This window comes from Diabrotica virgifera, chromosome 9, assembly GCF_917563875.1.
Source record: "Diabrotica virgifera virgifera chromosome 9, PGI_DIABVI_V3a".
In the NCBI taxonomy this organism is placed as follows: Eukaryota; Metazoa; Arthropoda; class Insecta; order Coleoptera; family Chrysomelidae; genus Diabrotica; species Diabrotica virgifera.
The window spans coordinates 112,159,638-112,182,870 of NC_065451.1; the positions used below are offsets into that span (position 1 = coordinate 112,159,638).

General features: G+C 31.9%; 1 protein-coding gene and 1 long non-coding RNA gene across 2 annotated transcripts in view; one reads left to right on the forward strand and one right to left on the reverse strand.

Moving 5' to 3' along the window:
- The window catches only part of LOC126892422 (heterogeneous nuclear ribonucleoprotein C), a 2,215,671-nt gene that overhangs the window by 849,226 nt on the left and 1,343,212 nt on the right, over positions 1-23,233 (reverse strand). The window lies entirely within an intron of this gene.
- LOC126892424 (uncharacterized) lies at positions 16,038-18,132 on the forward strand. The gene is made up of 3 exons (XR_007700821.1): positions 16,038-16,215; positions 16,852-17,009; positions 17,952-18,132. It is a non-coding gene; the product is annotated as an uncharacterized LOC126892424 (long non-coding RNA).

The following is a 23,233-nucleotide window of genomic DNA, read 5'->3' on the forward strand; positions in this document are numbered from 1 at the left end:
GTGTATTTTAAAACTGTTGGATAAACAGTACCTACAATCAAAAAAGCTTACCTTTAAAAAGGTACTCGATTATGAAATAACAAAAATATCAAAAAACACGACTGAATATCAGCTTTTTATGGTGACACAAACTAAACACAAACACCAAACCTTTTGACCAAACACATCACATAACGACCATATAAAATAAGTGAACGACAAACGACAAGGAACGAACGAACACGAACACAGATTACAGATTCACAGATAGCGCAGGATTTGTCAAAAGTCATGTTCCACCAATCACAATGCCGACATCAGCGCCTCTGACTAAACGGAAGGAAAATAAATACGATTACATGTTTTTTATTAGAGTTAGCGGGGCATGGGTGACATTTTAGAATAAATTGGTAACATTTATTTGACAGTTGCGGTGATGACACTTCATATTTGTTTATATTCTTTACTATAAGTATCTGTTTTATTTATTATATTTACTGTTTTTATTATTTACTTTACTATAAGAAGATCCTCTACTATAAAAATATAAATTTCACCTCATTTTATAATGACTTGGAATAATCGAGGTATCTGACAACTTTTTTAGTTGTTATTGTAGACATACTTATACAAAGAAACCTACCGGCTTTTTGCCAAGAGTTCGGAGCCGTTTTTTAATTATTAACAATGCAGTGCAAAAACGCTTGCACTGCAAATCTTAAAAGATTATAACTTAATTCTTGTTCTCTATTTCTTAAGTTTTTACTTATTTACATTGAATATTAATTTGTTTTGTTGTATAATCCACGTTTACAATAATTATGTGATAAATTTGATTTAAAATGGATTCAGGATCTTTTTATACTTTGGCAACTATGTCAACTTAGATCTCTGGCGTAGATAATGACGTGCAACGGTAAGTAAATTAGCTGGACTGTAGGTTATATTTGGTTCTTGGGACATCAAAGTATATTTTTTAGACATTCCCTGGATATAGTCACTGATGTGACATATCTCCGATTTGTTTTTCATGAGTTTTGTAAGAGAGACTAAAAACTTTTTTTATAGTCACCTCCTGTTTTCATATATTTTTTGACATGTTTTGTAGTAAATTCAACTATCTATTTACTACAAAACATGTCAAAATTTACATGTGAAAGCAAATTATCCTAAAAATGGTTTTTCGTCTCCTACAAAATTCATGAAAAAGCAGATAGGAGAATTATTGTACATTACAATTCTCTGATGTTTGGGAAAAAGGGCTTAAGTCAGAATTGCACATCGATAATGTTTTGATGATTTCTACAGTACTGTAGTAGATTCTACTGTACATACAGTTTACATCTACAACAGTTTTTTTCTGGTCCAGAAATCATCAAACGATTATCAATGTGCAATTCTGACTTAAGCCCTTTTTGCCAAACATAAAAAAACAATCTGGTCATAACTGACCAATGAGCAATTTTAATTTAACCTAAATTACTACTGTTTCTTAAAATGAAGAGCTTACCCCATAGCGTCTCTTATCTAATCTAACAAGATCGTGCACTATTCTAACATACACAGGCACAACACACAAGCACTATGCTCCGTTTTTCACTATCACCTATCACTCAAACTAGTTCAAAAGGCTTTGTCCTCTTCAATCTTCTAGTTTGCCCAGTAGTATCGAAGAGCTGGATTTCCTCAATATTCTTGAACTTATGAAGTTGTTGCTCATGACTTATTCCTGCTATCTTCTTGATATTTGTTGATAAAGTAATAACTTATTATGCATGGACAATGTGGACTTTCTTCCAACTAGCCAATACACTTTTTATATCTCTCTTTTGCCTTTCATAGCCACAAGGCTATACATTTCCTCCTTGGTTTTTTTTGTAGACCACTTTCAGCTGATTCTAAAAAAAATTAAAATGAACGGTAATTTTTCTATTCTTTACAATTAAAAATCAAAAGAAATAGGTACTATTTGCAGGTAATAATATGCATGCATAAATGATTCGATGAATAAAGAAAATTGAAAACGGATTTTATAATACTTACAAAATTGTTTAAACAAGAGATCCAGCCAGAGCCCAGAGCAAAAACTAGCAGGCAGTACAGCAAAAAAGCCACTAATTTCCATTTCCCACACCCCCTTATCGATGCATTTTTTTCCAATCAAAATTTTTACTAAATTTTTAGGTTATCGGTTATCCATGAAAATGAAATAAATATATGAAATGTGATGACCAATGACCACGCGACGCTACATAGATACTCGCGCGGCAAATTTGAAAATGAACGCAAATTGAATAGTAAATGGCCTCTCTTAAAATCTTGTAATGGAAAATTTTACCCCTCCAGGAAGACATTGTACTATGTTCATAGAATATCTTGTGGTAACTTTCCACCCATAATTTAATCAGATAGATGTTCACGGAATAGAACGGTAGTACCTACATTCCTGGAATGTTTTGTGTTGTTAGGATTAAACTTTTATTTTATTTATTCTTGAATATTTCCTATTGTTAAACATTGTAACCAATAATTTACAAATAAGATTTTCATTACATTACATAAAATCAAAAACATGTTTTGGATATTAAACTATATAGTTTATAATTGTAATAATTGTATATACAATTTTGAATTAAGATTTAATCTTTTCGATTTAAACTACAGTAAAACCTGTGTTACCGACCCCCTGCAAACACCGGCCACCTGTACTAACGGCCAGTTTAAAAATTCCCCAAACCAATTACAGTAAAACCTGTCAGTAACGGCCACTAAAAATGAAAAAGCTATTGGCGGATATAGAAAGGTGACCGGTATTGCCAGTTTTTGTAGTCTAGATATAATTGGTTTGGGGAATTTTTAAACTGGCCGTTAGTACATTTGGCCGATTTTATCAGGTGGCCAGTAACACAAGTTTTACTGTATATCTAGACTACAATAACGGCCACCTTTCTATATCGGCCAATAGTTCTTTCATTTTAGTGGCCGTTACTGACAGGTTTGACTGTATTTCATTAACGTAAAGTTAACGCGTAAGTTAATATTTTATTGAATTATTTTGCTATTTGATCCCGTAATTGGTATAATGTGTCCAATATAAAATATATAAGCGTTCATAAAACTTCCGTATTTCGTCCAGTATGGACGTCCAAAGGACGTTCAACGTCGGACGTCCAAAGGACGTCCATATTTATTCCGTCCGAAGGACGTCCAACGTCGGACGTCCAAAGGACGTCCATATTTATTCCTTCCGAAGGACGTCCAACATGGGACGTCCAAAGGACGTCCGTTTATAGTCCATGGACGTAAGGACCAAAAATGGACCTATTTTGGACGTCCAAAGGACGTCGTGTGCTATTAGGGTTACTTGTACAATACTTGTTCATATCGTTCAACTGCCCAGTTGGATCAAATCTATTATTTGAAGTTTTTTGATATCCTCTCTCTATATTGTCGTTTTCCCATTACTGAGGATCGTGTTTTATTCCAATATTCCTAACAATAATAATTCTCCATTGGTTTTTATCTTCAGCTGCTGGAAGAGCTTCGCAGAATGATTTTCTAACTGAATTCTTTATTTGGTCGGACCATCTAGCTGGTGATCGTCCTCTTGATCTTCTCCCTGGAACGTTTACAGAAATAATTAATCTCTCCAAATTGTCGTCACCTCTGCGAATCACGTGACCAAAGAATTGCAGAATTCGTTGTAGACATATTGTGGATAGCCTTTTTTTTAATATTGAGTTGGTTTAGAATGGAAACGTTTGACCTATGAGCTATGAGTATGCGCAGCATTCTTCTCCAGCACCACATGCACCACATCTCAAAGGAATCAATTTTTGGCGCTCGCATGCGCGAAGAGTCCAAGTTTGATATCCATGAGAATATATTATAATATGTGATATAATAATAGTTCCGGGAAATGTACAGGAAATGCTAATAACAGCGAACACCAAAATTCTTCCACCTCCATTCAAAAAAAAAACCCACGCAATAGGAAACTTTTCTCCTACATCAACGCAATACATCCGTTAAGAGGGAACATTGAGGAAAAAAACTTTTCTACAACTAAATTTTTCCGCAATATGCCCAACTGGAGATGGAATTGATATATGTGTCAATAACACTGATTACGCAAGGAAATCGTCGAATTCTAAAACATTTCTTTTGCACTATTGGTATTACCTCCAGCGTGGGTATTTTTAAGAAGTCAGCTTTTAACCGTAGTATCTGCTTTGACACCTTGTAGATGATACGATGCACAGTGGATTTATGTACTACTGTAGAGTCCCCAATAAACTGTTCAAAGGCCCCTGTTGCATAGAAACTTAAATAAATGAGAAGTTGTTCACTGACACTTAATGCTCTGTTGCGATGGGTGAGAGGATATGAATGATCCTCAACACGATGCAAGATTTCCATTATGATGTCCTTCGAGAAGGGAAACCTTTATTTAAAATCTATGCAATGGTATCTTTCGAATGGGTCGCTTATATCTCGAAAGATTCTTGGTCTTCTTACAACGAGGACATCATAAACAATGGAATGATCAACATGATCATCAGAGTAGTTGGATATCGTTACACACATCGACATTTTATAAATTTTGCGTTTTAATCTAAAATACATCATAATTGTTAAATTCTTTCTGATGTTAATTTCTTGTTTTTACTTACAAATCAATAACAATAAGCAATTTTTAATAACTTGACAGCTGCGGCTATGTTTTTATTACTGCTTTACCTACAATTAAGTAATTGTCAAACAAAATCCATTTTCATGGCAATCAAGTCCTTGATTGACGTTTGTGCAACGACTCACAATGAATCATTACGGTTTTGCATGTATTTGATGTCTCAATTTGAGTCCCATCAAGAAAATTGATTGAATTTAACTGATGGACGTAAAACAATAACAGGGTTTTACAATGTTGTTCTGAAGCTATGTCAGTGTGGCATTTTTATAATCAATTGTTTTTTAATGGGAAATAAGCCGCAATTTTACCAAAAAAATGATTTTATTAACGTTTCGACGCCCAAGTCGGGTGTCGTTGTCAAAATACTTGGAAAAGGAACGAATTCTGTTATTTGATGGTTGTTAAGGGGACTTGATTATAATCAAATTCTTGATTCGCATTCGAACGAACGGGCCTAAGTGGAGTAGTATACGTAGTCTGGATTCACTCTCCAAGTGCTGCGCTAGATTTTTTTATTTAATAAATCTTAAAAGAATATTATAATAATATATCATAGACATAATAATCTTTTGCCTCGCCTACGGCCTACATGGTGTTTTTACATTATCTATAGGAAGATCCACAGGATGCTATACTCCTTTTTTTTCTGGTGTTGATAATTTGATCAAAATATTTTTCTTTCTGGCTTACGGTCGGTATTTTTCATGTAAATTTCATTCAGTAATTTGGCATAAAGTTTTTCAAACATTTCATTCCTGATTAAAATTATTGTTTTGTAAATGATTAAAAAAGCATAAAACAGTCAGTAAAAAATAAAACAATCAACTCTCCTCTTTCGTTCCTCTCCATTTGTTTCCGCAATAATCGTTTAATGACTCTTCACCAATCTGAATTAAAAATTTCAAAAACGTGTCGCCTCTGTCAAGTGATGTGGCAAATTAAAATTTTACAACGTTACGTTCAAATTAATTTCTTTCACAACATCTATCGGAAAGAGGTACAATTGGTGAACAATCATTTCGCGCATATGATTGATTCGTCCGAATTGCCGAACAATTCCATCAATTTCAATGAATGTCAAACGAAGCAACACGCCTGTGGTGTCATCTGTTATAACTTGGTTATCATTCAATTCTCAATATTTGATTATTGATAGATTTCGACTACGGTAGGTCGGTGAGGGCTTGCAAATTAATCAAGTCTGAAAGGTGGGAAAAGCTTTGCTTTTCGAAGGATTTAATGGTCAGCAATTTAGTGTCGCTCTATTCCCTTAACAGTCTGCTTAATACTCTTTTACATTTTGTCAATAGCGTACACACATTGTGACCCAAAAACGTAAGTTGTCCGTAGCTGTTATTGTTTGTTTTATAATAAACTGCCAGACATACCTTAGGGATATAGAAAATTATGCTCATTTTCACAGTTTATTTTTTAAACACATTAACGGATTCCGCTATTTTTATTATTTTAGATTTTTTCTTTAGTAGTTACACAGTTGTGCAAAGGTTTACTCAAACCTCTGTTTATGGGATTGATGAGGACGAGGTACAAATGTGAATACATATACATATTATTATGTACGGTACATTTGAATCTCCCTGATATCTTTAGAAAGAAAAAAATAGACGGTTTTTTAGTTTAACATGTGTTTTAATCGAAACAAAAGTTTCGATTAAAAGACGAGAGCCCCTGCAGGGATGAAAAGGTACAAACGTAAATATACATCGATATTATGTTGTATTCGTCTTATATTATAATGAACATTTTATTTTTTTAAATTTCTCTAATATCTTTAATAACAAAGAGACTAGACAGTTTTACTGTTTAGTATGTTTTTAACCGACGACATCTGATACGTGAGGAGGCCATATATCTTATACCATAAGGTGAAATTATTTAATATACAGAGAGTCCCGAAAGTCTACCGACTGTAGAAGACAAGAAATTCCTCAAATAATTTTAAGACAATTTAACCCAATTCACCTAGTCCGAAAATGCTTCCTCTAGAGCTCTTGGTGCTTTATGCAGCGAACAGATTTTGTAAGTGCTGTTTCACATTATAAGAATTTTGAACGTGCGAGGTATTTCTCGTGTCGTAGTTTTATCGCACTTGTCCTTTTCACACAATAAGAATTGAGTCGCACGAAGATATTTTGCTGTGTTGTTTGGTATATTATTTTTATTTAGACTTTGTGTCTGAGGTAGGTACATGACACGATGTCTGATATGTATCATTACGATGTATTATTACACATGGGTATTTTTTGTTTATAGATTTGTCCTAATGTACTGTAATGCGTATTTTATTCATTTGCAATTTCTATTTTGTCAGTTATTATTTCTTATGTTTTTAATTAAAAGCTTTAATTTGTTTTTATAATCGTTGTTCTACTAAGTTATTTGTGGGATCTTGGACTAGCTCATCTAATTAGCTCTACAATCTATGTTATAAACTATTCTAAATGGGAAATAAGCCACAATACAACTAAATAATGATTTTATTAACGTTTCGACATCCGATTTGGGCGTCGAAACGTTAATACATTTATTTTTTTAGTTAAATTGTGACTTATTTCTCATTTAGACTAGTTTATTATAAAAATTCCACACGAAAACAGCTTCAGAACAAAATTACAATCTATGTTTTTTAAGTACAGAATTCAAAAGTCCCTCTGTCATCCATTCATTTTTAAATGTTGTTCCCCTCGTTTTAAATGTTGTTTTTAGATAATTTCACACAAGACTTGACCGCAGCCCTACTCCCGTTTTCACCGAGTTGTTTACTCTATAAAGCTAAATATAATTTCGTAGAATAAAAGGTATATTTTATATGGAGTGAAATCAAATTATAGCGTTGTATTTACTTTATGTTCGAAGAAAGAGAAATAAGAGAAACCGGTTTTTTTATTATCACCTAATTCGTCAAATTAATTAATTCAAATTCATTCGTGCACTATTAAGAGCACGCAATACACCATTCCAAGAATTTCTCGTCAAGTTTCTATCTTTATAAACCTCAGTTGTTTTGTCCCAATGAACAGGTCTCGCTTAAATTAATATTATTAATATTTCACTATCAATCTGAGACATCATTATATAAAATATATGCACCTACTTTAAACAACCACAGAGTGTAAATGAAAATCATATACCAAACAACCGAAGAAGCTACCTTCGTGCGACTGAAGGACAGTATCATATGAAAGGATACATTAAGTTCCCTATGCTACTGGGTGCGTAAAGACGCCACGGCTGCCGTCTGTTGTTGTAAGCGAGGGACGACATAAACACGGCGGCTTTACCGAACGTTACAACCACCGTCTAGTGAGAAAGGCTCCATAGGATTACATGAGCCACCATTGGAATATCGTCGTGCGTTCTAAAACTCGCACGTTTAAATTCTTATAATGTGAAACAGCACTAATAGGTGCCACGACAAGTGTGTCGTGGATATATAACCCGTCCGGTGAATTACACTAGCCCCAGTATTAGGCTTTGTACACATACATGTGATTACGTCAGGTTTTACCTGAAGAACCCAAACGCCGCGGTTCAAGTTAACATTGGAACAAATGCAACCGCTCAACGTCGTCAAACCGCGGCGATTGTATTCACTGTCAATGCCGCATTTGTAATGCGGTTCGAGTTACTAGGGTAAGAATGGGACCGCCATGCCAGTCAAACGCAGGGCTAGCGCTGGAATATGTACAGTACAAACGTCGGCTAATCGCGGTGTCAACTGCTTGCATGTGTACAAAGCATAATTATACCCCGATTGTGTAAAAGGATACAAACATATTGGAAGCTGTTTCTACTTACGAGCAGACCGCGCGAATCTGCGCGGTAATTTCGCGCGTGAATGGTAACACAGTGAATACTGGTAAAAGCGAGAAAAGCGTGCAAATTTGTCAGTTGCGTCTACAACTTATAGCAAAATTTCATCTTCTGATGACGACACAATAGCTTTTGATTCTGTTTTGACTAAACTGAAAAGAAAGAAAGTTGGTATACATTTTTTTAATCGCGAAAGAATAATTTATGGAGAATATCATCATCTATTTCAAAACTATAAAAAAGATAATAAAAGAAAGTTAATTATCGCTCTCCCTCTTGTCCCAAATAGGGGATCTTTATTAAAATGCCTCCTTATTCATTGTACAATCATTAAACCCGTGCGACAAAAAGCGGAAATAAACTAAATTCTCATTCCAGTAAAAGCGATAAAGCGGGTTAAAGCGGTTTGTCCGCGCCAACCTGCTTTAACTATGTACGTGTACATTTAAAAACGTGCATTCATTCTGAAAACGTTTAAAAGCAGGTCCCCGCAGTTTGACCGTAAGCGGAAACTGCTTCCACTGTGTTTGTGTACTAAGATCGTGGGGAACCGAAAATTACCCTAACCGATAATGAAACAAACCGAACCAGAATAGCATCCGAAAAGGAACCTAATAAGGTCCACATAGTAGAAGGTCATTTAGGGATTGCGACAACCTTGTACCAAGGAGTGCATAATGCAAATGATCCAACTATTTCCGACGCTTTCCGATATGATGCTTTCAGTGTAAACCATCGCAGATGAAACCAGCAGAAAAAGTTGTATCCACCATAGAAAAGCCTTGAATCGCTGTCCCAATTGACTTGAGGGGAGCACGCCCAATATCTTCTTCTTCGTTTAGTGCCTATGCGTTTCGAATATTGGCGATCATTCTGGCTATAATTATTTTATTAACTGATGCTTTAAATAGTATTTGTTGTGGAGAACCATTTCCTCAGGTTCTTTAACCATGATATCCTTATTCTTCCAACTCCCCGTTTTCCGAATACTTTACCTTGAAGGATTACCTTCAGTAATCTCTATTTAGTGCCGTTTCTCATTATGTGTCCGAGATATTCTAACTTTCTCCTTTTAATGGTATACATCACCTCATTCACCTCTCTTTCTTTTCCCACTCTTCGTAATACGGTCTCGTTGGTTATGTTGTCCGTCCATGATATCCTTAGGATTCGCCTGTATAGCTAAATCTCGAAGGCCACCCAAGAATTTCAAAGGATAAAATCTTGTTGACAGTCATCCCAGATCAGTTTACGAAGTAACACCGACAAACACTATGTTTAAATAAAATGCCTTAACGGTAAACCGTCGCAGATGCCACCAGCAGAAAGAATGTGACTACAGCAATTTGAGATAATAAGACAACATCAACACTGTATTATCAACAATATCTTAACTGTAATACCTAAAAATGTAGAGAAAAGGAAGAAAGGATAAAATCCGAAAGCCAAAACAATAAAAAAGGATGGACAGAAAAGAGATATTTTTATTTTATCCAAATAATATTATGTTTATAATAATATTGGGATCATAGCAGAATAAATAAATGATTAGATATTTTTCCTGTTTAAGATATTCAGCAGTTTAAAAGAAATTTCCAAAAGGTAAGGGCTCTCAATGACGTTGTTATTGGTAGTGTTGCGTGAAAAAGGGTCGTTTTAATGGAAGTATCTACCGTAATGGGAAGTTTCCTATTGATCAAAGAAAACTTTTTATTCATCGCTGAAAAGTTTTTAAGAGAATTGAAAAAATAATCTATTATTAGTGTTATGTTTCCTATGAGAATGAGCCGTTCACATGCAAAGATTTTCAATCGGTGGTATAATTTCGTAAACATTCAACACGAAGGGGGTTTAATATTTATGAGTATGGTAACACTAATGTTTTGAACAAAATTACATTTTTGAAATGCTCAGGTTTATTAATGATCATAAAGCAATAAACATGAAATTAATAATTGCATTATTTGAATTTTGTAAGTACATAGCAAACATTATATCAATTGAAAATAAAACTAATAATCATTGGGAAAAGTTTTAAATTATTTATGCACAGAAATAACTTTACTTCAACCACTTTTGTAAAAAAATTTTGGTATATTGTACCTTAAAACAATAGGCTAGAGCTCTCTAGGTGACCTTGCACCTGATATATGCCCCTCGAAAGGGTCACAATGTGGTTTTGAAATTTTTCAACTAATTGTCAAAATTTAACTAAACGAAGAAACAAAACGTAGATACCAGCAAATGAGAGAGTTTTTAAATGCCTTCCAAAGGAGCATTTATGAATTAAAATCCTTCTAGTATGTTCGAAAATACAGCTGTTTAAATTAGCCAGTTTTTTGCGACAGAGACGACAGTCTAGGTAATATAATATGTATATTGTATAACCGCCAGTTGTTAACATAACCTCAACATAACATAACCTGGCGGTTATACCATAGACATATAATACCTATACCGCAGATTGCAATCTAAAACTATTCCCCTAGTGCGACAGAGGAAATATTTGTAATTGGGGTAGGCATCTCTTCCTAGTCAGCGGGGTTTATCCTATGACGTTCGTTTTATCGATCAAGTCACTTTCCCACTGTCACCGATTTGATGAACTCCTCCGATTAGAAAGAGACTTCCCACCTAATAGTCTCAGTTTTCTCTGTGGCAATCGTCACTTTTGTTTTAGATAGCAGCGCGCAGTCTAGGTATTATATGTCTATATATTTATATATCCATGGCTATTAGGACTATATGGGTTATACAGTTATACACACTTTTTCATCCCATTTTCTTTTCTTACTAATCTTTTGAAAAGGATTTCCGGAGTGGAGATCGAAACGTTAAATATTTTTTAGGTAAAAATGTAATTGTCATTTCAACGAAACTGTAGCTAATCACATATAAACATAACATTTAACTTAGATAATATGTAGTTTTATATTTAGCTTAAACAGCTTGATCATAAATTGCTCGTCAAAAGTTAGGGATATAGAAAATTATGCTCATATTCATAGTTAATTTTTTCGTGAACAGATTAACGGATTCCGTGTTTTTATTATTTTGGACGTAGTATTTACACATAATTTGTGCAAAGGTGAACTCAAACTTCCTTTTTGTACTGATTCAGAGTGGAAGAAAATACATGTTTTCTTCTGTTAAGTTTGAGACACCCTGTAGGGAGGACGATACAACTCATAAATATTGGCGATATCATTTTAAAGTCTTCTACTTTAAAATCTATATTATACGTCTGAATTGCCAATATAAATGAGTCAGATTAAATAAATTATTAGAAGAATTATTTTACTTAGCAACAACATTTTTGTTTATTTTAGTAGTATTTTGTATTTTGACAACGAAACCCGATTTGGGCTTCGAAACGTTAATAAAATTATTTTTTCAATTTAATTGTGGCTTATTTTCCATCTAAATAGTTAATCAAAATTATCGCATTTCTCGCAGAGTCTAATCCAGCCTTTAGATCGAAAAAACTGTAATATATAGAGAAAAACTGACAATGGATTCTGAAAGTTTTTACGCAAAAATTGTCAAAACGGAAATTATTACTTAAAACCGTCGATTTGATTTCAATCCACAACTTCACTACAAATAAAAAGTAACAGACAAAATGAATTTCGCACCGATAAAGATTTTTGCGCCTCATTTTCGTTCATTTTAATTTTCTACTAATAAAGTAGCATTCGTACAAAGACGTTTCTACTTGAAATACTTCCTGTAATATGCTTCTTTTCATGAGCATTTTTCAGTGCGTCACAAATTATAGAAAAAAAGGTAAGTCCGTGATGATATACATTTTAGTGACATGACATTTTAGTTAAATCTGACAGTTGTCACATTTTATTTGCAATTTGGCAAAAAAACAAATCAATTGTGTTTATTGTATTTATAAAATGGTATTTTCTTTGATTTGTATAGTCTTATAAATTGTTCAGATTATATTCGTAGTTATATTATATAATTCGCAAATTATTTTATTTTCGATTATGGCGCCATCTATTGACAACTAGAATAAATGTTATAAATGTCACCGACGAAATGTAACCACCGACGTGCGTTTTTTTTGTCACATACAATTTAATGCGTTAGAAAGAAATCGAAAAACTGTGACGCACTGAAAGATCCTCATGAGAAAAAGCATAGGTAAGTCTTGTTTAAACAGATACTCCGTCTGATATACATACTTACCGTTGCACGTCATCCGCGTCATAGCCCGTGACGTCACATGATACCAACACGAAATATTTAGGCGGTAGGTGTGTTCTTTTTTAGAATCATTTTGCCGAGTACACTGGAATTACAGCTAGTAGATATATTTTATTATATACGCGTAGAAATAATATTTGAGGATTTCTATTAATGTTCAATTAAAGAAATACACAATATGATTCATTTAATTTGTATAAATGGATTATAAAGCATTTTTATGAAGCACATTTGTTCGAAGCACACTGTAACTGTAATCGAACGAAGGCGACATTTTGGCATAAATTGGTATCATTTATTTCACAGTTGTGGTGATGACACTTCCTGTTTGTTTTTATTCTTTACTATAAGTATTTGTTTTATTATATTTACTGTTTTTATTATTTACTTTAACATAAGATTATTTTTTAATTCTTGTTTTCTTTCTATTTATTTACATTAAATATTAATTTGTTTTGTTGTATAATCCACGTTTGCTATAATTATATGATCTATTTGATTTAAAATGGATTCGGGATTTTTTTATACTTTGGCAATTATGTCAACTTAGATCCCTGACGTATGTAGATAATGACGTGCAATGGTAAGTATATTAGACGGACTGTAAATTGTAAAAGTGTACACATTTATGTAAATTATTGGCTAAATTCTTCCAGTTTCTAGATCACTACTTTTTTGTTTGTCACTGTGTCCCATTTTTCCTCCCTAACCAAAAAAGTAAATTCAAATATTCAATTCCTTATTTATAAAGCTGGTTTCAAACAATCTAATTAAAAACACGAAAACACGACAATTAAGATTTTTAATCCTATTAATTCGGTTTGACAAGGAAACTCGTAAATAATGAATAAGTGATCAAAGTCGGTAGAAAATAAATGGAGATAAAAGTTGTACTTTATTCGTAGAAGTGTATTTTTTGGAATCCGTCTTTACTTGTTTTTAAAATATTAAAAAAATATTTTTTTGCTTACAATGTTAAATCTAATTTAGTTAATAATAGTATAATATTCAACGAGCATGTAATGATCGCTATTACTTACGATGAGTGTGTTTGTGACACGAGCCGTAGGCGAGTGTCGTAATTCATCAGAGGGAGTAATAGAGATTATAGGTGAGTAAAATACTATACTTTTTCTACGACCTTTTTTATTTTAATTAGTAAAAAAATATAATTATCAACTAAGTACTCGAGACTAAAATTATAATTTACAAAAATAAATTTTGTTTACCAACAGTGCACGGCTGAATAGGTAATTGGTTGTGTACTATTAGCAAATGCTGCCTTATGTCTTAAAAAAATACAGCAAGAAATAGTCTTTCAAGTTGTATTCCATTCCGAAAAATTATAAGCACTAATTTGTACCTACTGCCATTGTAATAAATAGCAAATGGCTATTATCGGTGAAAGTATTTTACAAAGTCATAATGTACATTTTCATTTAACTATATATAATATAATATTATAACTATATATAATATGATAACACATATTTAACAAAATATAACTTTATTAAATAAACCCAATATAATTCCAATAAATACAGCAAATACCCTAATGTCACTGTCATTGAAAATGATGAACGTCAAAATTTATAGTAATCAAGATATAAAAGTAAATACTGATTCATTGTTACAGTTAAAAATCCTTTAAAAATTTTTCGAAGTTAATTATTGATATAAATTACAATAATTATTGTATTAAATAAACAAGTTTAAGTAATTTTATGTACAGTTTATATACGACTAATAAAAAAAGTGGCATGCACCACTTGAATCTAACTTCAGCCCGTGAGTAATGATCCGTGAGTAATGAACTATTATTCACGGGTAAAGTAATAAGTGTTATTATCTATCTAACAATAATGAATAATGAGCATGTTATTAAACGGTCGTTTAAAAATTATATTTCATATTAATTACCATACATTTTACAACAACGCAATTTTGATGGTAACTATCTTATCAAAGTTGCAAGGAGCCAAGAATTCTTCAAAATTAATTTACCAATCAGTATAAATGGCTGAATTCAGCAGAAAAAAACGGTTTAAGTTTCAACTAAACAGCTGTGTTTCAGCGCTTTCAAACTACGTTCAGTCTGGTGAATGGTATTTTTCCGTTTGACACTTCCGTAGTCGGTTTTGTTTGGTTCTCACTTGTTCTATGAACTTAACCTAAAACGAGATTCGTTGTGTTTGTTTATTTATATCGCTCAACGATAACTTGGACGTGTTTTAAACAAATTTAATAAAAAAAATGGACAATATACTACCTTTATTGTTGTCTGTTGTTTCGTAATGAAATGAACAAGAAATAATTTTTAGTGCTGCTGTGCTGGACTTGGCAGAACCATTGGATTATTGGATGATGTATTCGCGTCATAAAGAAATAATAATGTAACGAGAAATATGAATTATGTTGATTTATATTGTATGAATTATATTGTTCCTCAATACACAGATTTACAATTTTGTGAGCATATACAATTATGTATCTCCTCAGTTTCAATTACTTTATAATTAAAATCATTGTAAAAGTAAATATTTTCAAATAAGCGCGCCATTAAAATATATTTCTTAAACACGTTCAATATTGAAGCGATGTAAATCCTACGTTGAATATAATGGCGAACGCTTCGTCAACACGTTGAAGTTTAGCCTAAATTGACATTGACGTTCACCCGAAAAATCTTAAACAGTTTAAAGCGCTAACATCCCTAACAACACACAACATTCCAGGAATGTACTACCAAAGTTCTATCAATATTTGAATGTCCTGGACATTTAGGGAACATTCGGTGAACATCTGTTTAAATTATTCCTGGAATGTTACCATAAGACATTCTGTGAACATACTACCAATGTTCCTATATTTTAAGTTGCGAAATAATACATACGTGTAAGAGATACAACATTACTTATAACATACCAGACAAACTAAGTGACATTTTAGGCCTACAGTGCAATAATATGTCAAATTTAAAGAGTTTCCCAAGATTATAAACATACAAATGTAATAAAAATTATTGTTCGCGAATATTCAATTTGGAATGCGATTTTGTTAATAAAAAAAATACTTATAACTTATGCAAAACCCAAGAGAGGCATTTATATTTATTTCTTTTGCGTTCATTTTCAAATTCGCCGTGCATATATTTTTGTGCATGGCGCTTGAGAGGGCATCACGTGACTAAAAACGACCAACCAACGACCTCGCTTCGGCCATCTTGGCATCTTCATCTTGGCGACCTTGCCTTGCCGTGGATTGTTTTTAGTTGTTTGTATTATTTGTGCTTTTTAAGAATATTTTTTTAATTCGGATACTTTTATAATAGCTTTAATAGTATTATTAACATAGTGCATAAAATGGTGTCCTGTTTTTAACGCAGTTGGAGTAGCAGAAACAAATGTAGATAAAAAAATCTGCAGGAATAACGTTTCAATTATGTCAGAAGCTCAAAACAAATGACTGTGAATGAAAAGCCCTATTAAAAGGTTAGTATGCAAATATGTAAACGAAAGCATGCCCTGTATTTCAGAAAATAAATTAATACTATTAATACCCTAATAATACTATTCATAAAAAATCTTTTAAGTAACGTAGATATAACAAAGTGAATAAAAGGCATAAATCAGAAGAATTATTATTTTATTTTATAAGTTAATAATTGGTCATATCCATTTATTATTTTAATAATAATTGTGAATAAGCCACAAACTTCGCTTATTCCTAACTAAAATAGTAAATAGAGATAGGTAATAACAAAAGGATTTGTAAAACTAAAATAATTCTTTTTGCGTTTTTGCTAGTGTATGCGTTTATAAATAGGATGGTAGACCACACACTATAATATGCAGTACCAACTAATGAATACACAGAATATTATAGTCGATTTGCTAAACTCAGTCTCAGTACTAATTACTGTAATTTTGGCAAAATTGGCCAAAAACAAAAAAAAAATACCTACTAAAATCACTAGCCAGTTGTGTCTGAGTTTGGGGAACCGACTATACTAATAAACAATTTCTAAGCTGTTTTATAATAATTTTGTGAGTTCATTAATCATATTTTTTATTTAAAACTAAAATTTGTTAATAATGCTTAGTAATGCATATATTTTGTATTTTTAGCTTTCCAGAAGATCCTGCGAAGAAGACATGAAGTATAGATCAGATTTGTTAATAGAGGAGTATGTTCAAAACACTTTTTAGAAAAAGATATTGACAGAACTTCACTTTCATCTGTTCGTTTGAGAGACTGTGCTGTTCCAATAGCTTATGTCACACAGGTATATGCATAACCTAATTAATAATACAGTCCGTACAATATAGATACTGTTGTAATTCATTATCTACATCGGAGATCTAAGTTGACATTGTTGCCCAACTACAAAAAATTTTTGAATTCATTTTAAGTCAAATATATCACATAATTATTGCGAAGTAGATTATACAACAAAACAGATTAATATTCAATGTAAATAAATAAAAACATCAGAAATCGAAAACAAGAATTAAGGTATAATCTTATGTTACAGTTATTAAGGTACCAAGGGTATTATAGGGATATACGTTGACCGAAAGCGTTATTATTATAATACCTGTGGTGCCTTCAACGTTTAATGCCCGACTAAATTATTCTTTATATGCGAAAAATTTGAATGAATTTTGAATTGATTAGTTTTTAAATAAGTACATTTACCAGTAACAGTAGTAACGTAATTGTGGTAACCATAGTTTTACTTAGGTTGATATTTGTCAACTTGACAGTATCTAAGTCGTTATTTAAATTTAATGCCCAAGGGCGTTATATCGTACTTAACAGACTTCGAAATGTCATTATTTGTCAAATAATGTACCAGTAGGACATTAAAGTAAATAATAAAAACAATAAATATAATGAATACTAAATACTTATTTGTTTGTGAAAAATCTATTTCTTTGTGGCTTTTTTGTAATTAATTATTCTAATGGGGAAATAAGCCACAATTTACTTGAAAAAATAATTTTATTAAGGTTTCTACTTCCACATCGGATGTCGTTGTCAAAATACAAAATGTTCATTATTATTATTTTATTTATTAAATATTATTTATTATTTATTTAAATATTATTTAATATTTATTTTTTTATTATTATTATTTATGCATATTATTACCTGTAAATAATATTTCTTCTGATTGTTAATTGTAAAGGATAGAAAAATTACCTTTTATTTTATTTTCTTTTAGAATCAGCTGAGAGAAGTGGTCTACAAAAAACCAGAAAGTAAACGGAATATGTGGCTACGAAAAGCAAAAGAAAGGTTTACAAAGCAAATGTGACACATTTTTTTATAATATTTAGGAATGTCAGCAAATTACATTAAAAAATGTATGTAAAGATTTTTTGCAATAAAAATGTTTATATTTATCAAGGATGTATTATTTGGTATGGCCATATATCGTCAGTGATGTGACAGTACCTCCTATCTGTTTTTTCAAGAGATTTGTAAGATAGACTAAAAACTTGTTTCGGCCACCTCCTGTTTTCATATATTTTTTGACTTGTTTTGCAGTAAATTCAACTATCTATTTACTACAAAAAAAGTCAGAATACGTACGAAACCAGAAAGTGACCTTAAAAAATGTTTTTCGTCTCCTGCAAACCTCATGAAAAAACATATAGGAGGTATTGTCACATTACTGACGATATATTTCAGTGAATGTCTAAAAAATATACTGTGAATGTTCAAAGAACGTTCGTAGACATTCATGGAATGTTCTAACAAGACATTCAGTCTAAAAATATACTGTGAATGTCCAAAGAACATTCATGGAATGTTCCAACAAGACATTCAGTCTAAAAAATAGACTGTGAATGTCCAAAGAACATTCGTAGACATTCATGGAATGTTCCAACAGAACATTCTAAGAATATTTAAAATGCTGACACAGCACTTTCCTGGTACTTTCCAGGGACATTCGTGTGCATTTGGGGACATTCCAGGAATGTTTTCAATGTCCTGTGTGTACATTCTAGGAACATTCATGGAATGTTTTGTGTTATTAGGGATATCGCACTGGCACAGTATAAAGAGGGACAGTAGAACCACTCTCCGAAAAATTGGAAGTAAAATCTGTAGTCGCGCATGGCGACCGCACAATGTTTGCAGTCGCTTTTGCCCCACTCTCGCATTGTTAGTCGCATAGAAACGTACGGCTTTTAACGGGGAAAACCCGCATCCACCACTGGTGAATTACCAATTGCGTACTGCTGGCATTACTTCCTGAGATCAAAGCGCCGACAGAAGAGTGATTTTACTGTGGAACCTCTATATACTGTGGCACTGGTCTGGTGAACGCACCCAATGGACTGTGCTAAGACAAAGCCACGCGCGAATCTATCTCGACATCTATTGAGTGTCACTCTCCGCTGGGGACACATTAATCTCTTCTACTACGACCCGTTGAGGGATGCACTCATTTAGACCTTTCTTTGGGTGTCACTACCGTTAAACAAACTCTCTTATTCTCTATTCAATAGTCTAAGACAATACAGTATAAAATAACCGTTAAACAGTTAAGAATAATTAAAACTCGTACACGGAACAGTCGTAAAATCACGTGGGAAACAGCATTTGAAAACAGCGTGTACAGTGAACAGTAACACAGGACCTTGGATAATATGTTTTACGATTGTTGTTCTGAAGCTATTTTCTTGTGGCATTTTTTTAAAGTCTTTTACTTTAAAATGTATCAATAGTATCTGAATTGCCAATATAAATGAGTCAAATTAAATAAATTATTAGAAGAATTTTTTTTACTAAGCAACAACATTTTTGTTTCTGTTAGTAGTATTTTGTATTTTGACAACGGCACCCGATTTTGGCGTCGAAACGTTAATAAAAATAATTTTTTAATAATATTGTGGCTTATTTCCCATTATAAATAGTTAAAAATGTTTTACGAATTTATAACATTGTCTGTGTATCACAATCCCTCTCTTAATCTCTATTTGAACCCGCAACCTTAATATACAGTACACACGCATACAATTTTATTAATAATTTCATATAATATGCACATACCTACATTGTTGCATACAAAGACATAATAATGAAAAGTAAGTTACTGAATCGTGAGTTTAAGAATCTACAAAAGAGTAATTAGACCAGTGGTCACATATGGATGTGAAACGTGTACTCTCTCAACCCCTGATGAAAATCAACTGAGAATATTTGAGCGAAAAATACTAAGGAAGATATTTGGACCAACACATTGCAGATATCGTTCGTGGATAATTAAAATAAACCACGAGCTGGATGAACTAATGCAGAGCGCAGATACTGCTAGATTTATAAAGTCTCAAAGACTAAGCTGGCTTGGTCACTTATAAAAAATGCCAGATAATCGAGCTGTGAAAGTAATAATAATAATACTATGTTTTTATTTGCAGAATAATATGTAACAATACATTATAATACTTACATATTAAATTTAATAATACATTTCTGCAAAAAAGAGATGACAAACAGCGAGGCTGATACAATGAAGTGTCATCCCTTTATTACTATAAACAAAAACAAATGATATATGACATTAAAAAAAAATACAAAGAAAAAGAATTGCTATTTACTTTCTTGTAAAATACTTTTGTACTTAGTCTTAAACGTACTTATTGGTAGATATTTTAGATGTTGGGGTACTTGGTTATACATATATTTTAAAAATCATATATGTGAATGATCCTTGAAATTTAGTAGTTCGGTGAGCAGGTGGTGATATTTGGCCTCTGAAACGAGTATGTATGTTGTGCACATCACTGCGAAACGTAATTTTATTGTATAAATATGGTGGAGACTTATATAATATTATTTTATGATAAAATGTGGTCAAATGTAACTCTCTTCTACTCTTCATATTTAACCATTTCTTCAATCAGTTTATGGCTATTTCTTTCGAATTCTCTGATACCGTAGATGTACCGGAGACAAGAGTTTTGAGCCCTTTGAATACGTGTTGTTTCTATATTGTCAAGGCACGGACCATATACTGTATCACAATAATTAAAGTGACTGAGAACCATTTATCACACAATAAAATTTTTGTCTTTTGATCTAAAATGTGACGATGCGGAAAAAGCATTTTTAGATTGGTATAAGCCCGTTTAATGCACTTATTCACATGACTGCCAAATTTGAGATCTGTATCTAATTCTAAACCTAAATTTCGTGCAACTTTAACAGATAATACATCAACACCATCAATTGAGACTGATAGTTGCTCTGAAATGACGTCTTTGTTTTTTCCGAACATTAACATTTGAGTTTTAGTGGGATTTATGATTAACTGATGTCTTTTTGAAAAATTTACGAGTTTTGATATTCTGTATTAATACGTTCATTTGTGATAATACTATCGAACTTGGTTATACTAATTTTTATTTGAGTATCATCTGCATAAATGTAAGCTTTACAATTTTCTAAAACAGTAGATACGTTACTTGCATATAGACAAAATAAAACCGGTCCCAAAACGGAACCTTGGGGCACACCACAAAATACATTTTTTTTATTAGATATTCCCGAACTTGTTTCCACAAACTGAGATCTGTTAGTAAGATAATGTTTAATAAATTTAATAGCATTTGGAGAGAACCCTACATAATACAAAATACTGAAATAATAACTGATGATTTATTGTGTCAAAAGCTTTTGTATAATCCACAAGTATTAGTATACTAGAATTTCCCTTATCTATGTCTCGAAGTATGTCATCGGTAACTTCCAATAGCGCTGTTGCACAGCTGTAGCCCCGCCGAAAGCCTGACTGACTAGTTGGTAAAATATCATATTGACTTGTATGTTGTTCAATTTGATTTTTTATTATTTTTTCTAAAACTTTCGACAACACAGATAAAATGGAAATAGGTCTGAGTTCACTCATACTAGTTATGTTGGATTTCTTAGGCAAAGGAAAAACTTTTGATATTTTCCATTCATCGGGAAAAACTGATAATTCAATACAGGTATTAACAGTATTAGTTATGAATGGTAAAATGCGACTCCCACTGCTTTAGTTTCAATTTCTAGTAAATATTTGTACACAGTATTTGTATTAACTGTGATGAAATTCAATAATTCATTAAAATTTGTCTTTAAATTATTATTATAGAAAAGTAATAAGTTCTGATCTGGCTCAGTCATATTACCAGTTACTAAAAGAAAATGATTATTTATATTATTAGAATTATCTAAATTTTGCGGTATTTCTCTATTTGCCAGTTTCGAACGAATATCCAACTTTCTGATTTGTTGCCACATTTGTTTACTATTTCTACCATAAGTATTCAAACAAAAATTAAAATACCCCCTTTTTTCGTTTCTTATTGCAACAGTAGTGAAATTTTTCAAATCTTTGTAATATTTGTAATGAGCTGGACGTTTTGTTGTTCGGTATTTAGAAAGAGTTTAATTATATAATAATATAATATCTCTCAGCTTTATCAATAGTTTTATGTTATCTGTAAGCCATGGAGGATTTATTTTTTTGTTTTTTCTTTTTCTAATAGGAGCTAATGTATCAAAAATATTTACCATTAACTGATTAAAAAGTGAAACTTTATCATTAATATTTTCTAACCGAAATATTTCTTCGAAAGGAGACGAATATAAAAAATCTTCCAATAAATTTTTATCTATGTTAGTTAAATTTCTTGTATATATAACATTTTCTTTATTACTGATATCAAAATTTAATGCACAAAATACTAACTAATGATCAGAAGTAATAAATAGTTCTTTATTACCATGAATGTAAGAATTGTTTTGATTTGAAATTAAAATGACATCAATAAGTGATTCACCAGTAGCTGTGATTCGAGTAGGTTCATTAATTATTTGTTGCAGATTTAATATTTCTGTAATGTTAATAAACTTTGTTACGTTATTGCAGGACGGCCCCTTTAACATGTCAATATTTATGTCCCCTCCACAAATTATTTCATCAAACTGTTTGAAAATTTCAGCTAAATTTTCTTCAAAGTCGCTTAAAAAATCATTTATATTTTTATCCGGGGGTCTATATATATTTCCAAATGCGTATTTTGTATTATGTAATTTGAAACTAATCCACAATTTTTCAACAGAATCTGTATTAGTAAAATCACAAAGAATATTATAATTAAGTGAAGATCGAATGTATATTGCAGTTCCTCCCCCTCTTGTAATTCGGTCATTTCTTATAAGGTTGAATCCGTCAATGTGCACAAAATGATCAGTAATATTCTGATTAAACTAAGTTTCCCCAATACCTATTACATCATAGTCCTCTCTTAAAACATAAGATTTAAATTCGTTAAATTTATTACATAATGAATTAGCGTTAAAGAAAGCAAAAGAAAATTTTTTCATAAAAGTACCTGATATCTAAAATAACAACACAAAAAAAACTGTATGAAATCTATTAAATATAACAAATAAAATAAGCACGCTGCTCCTGACAAAATACCCATCATAGTTCCTAAATAAATA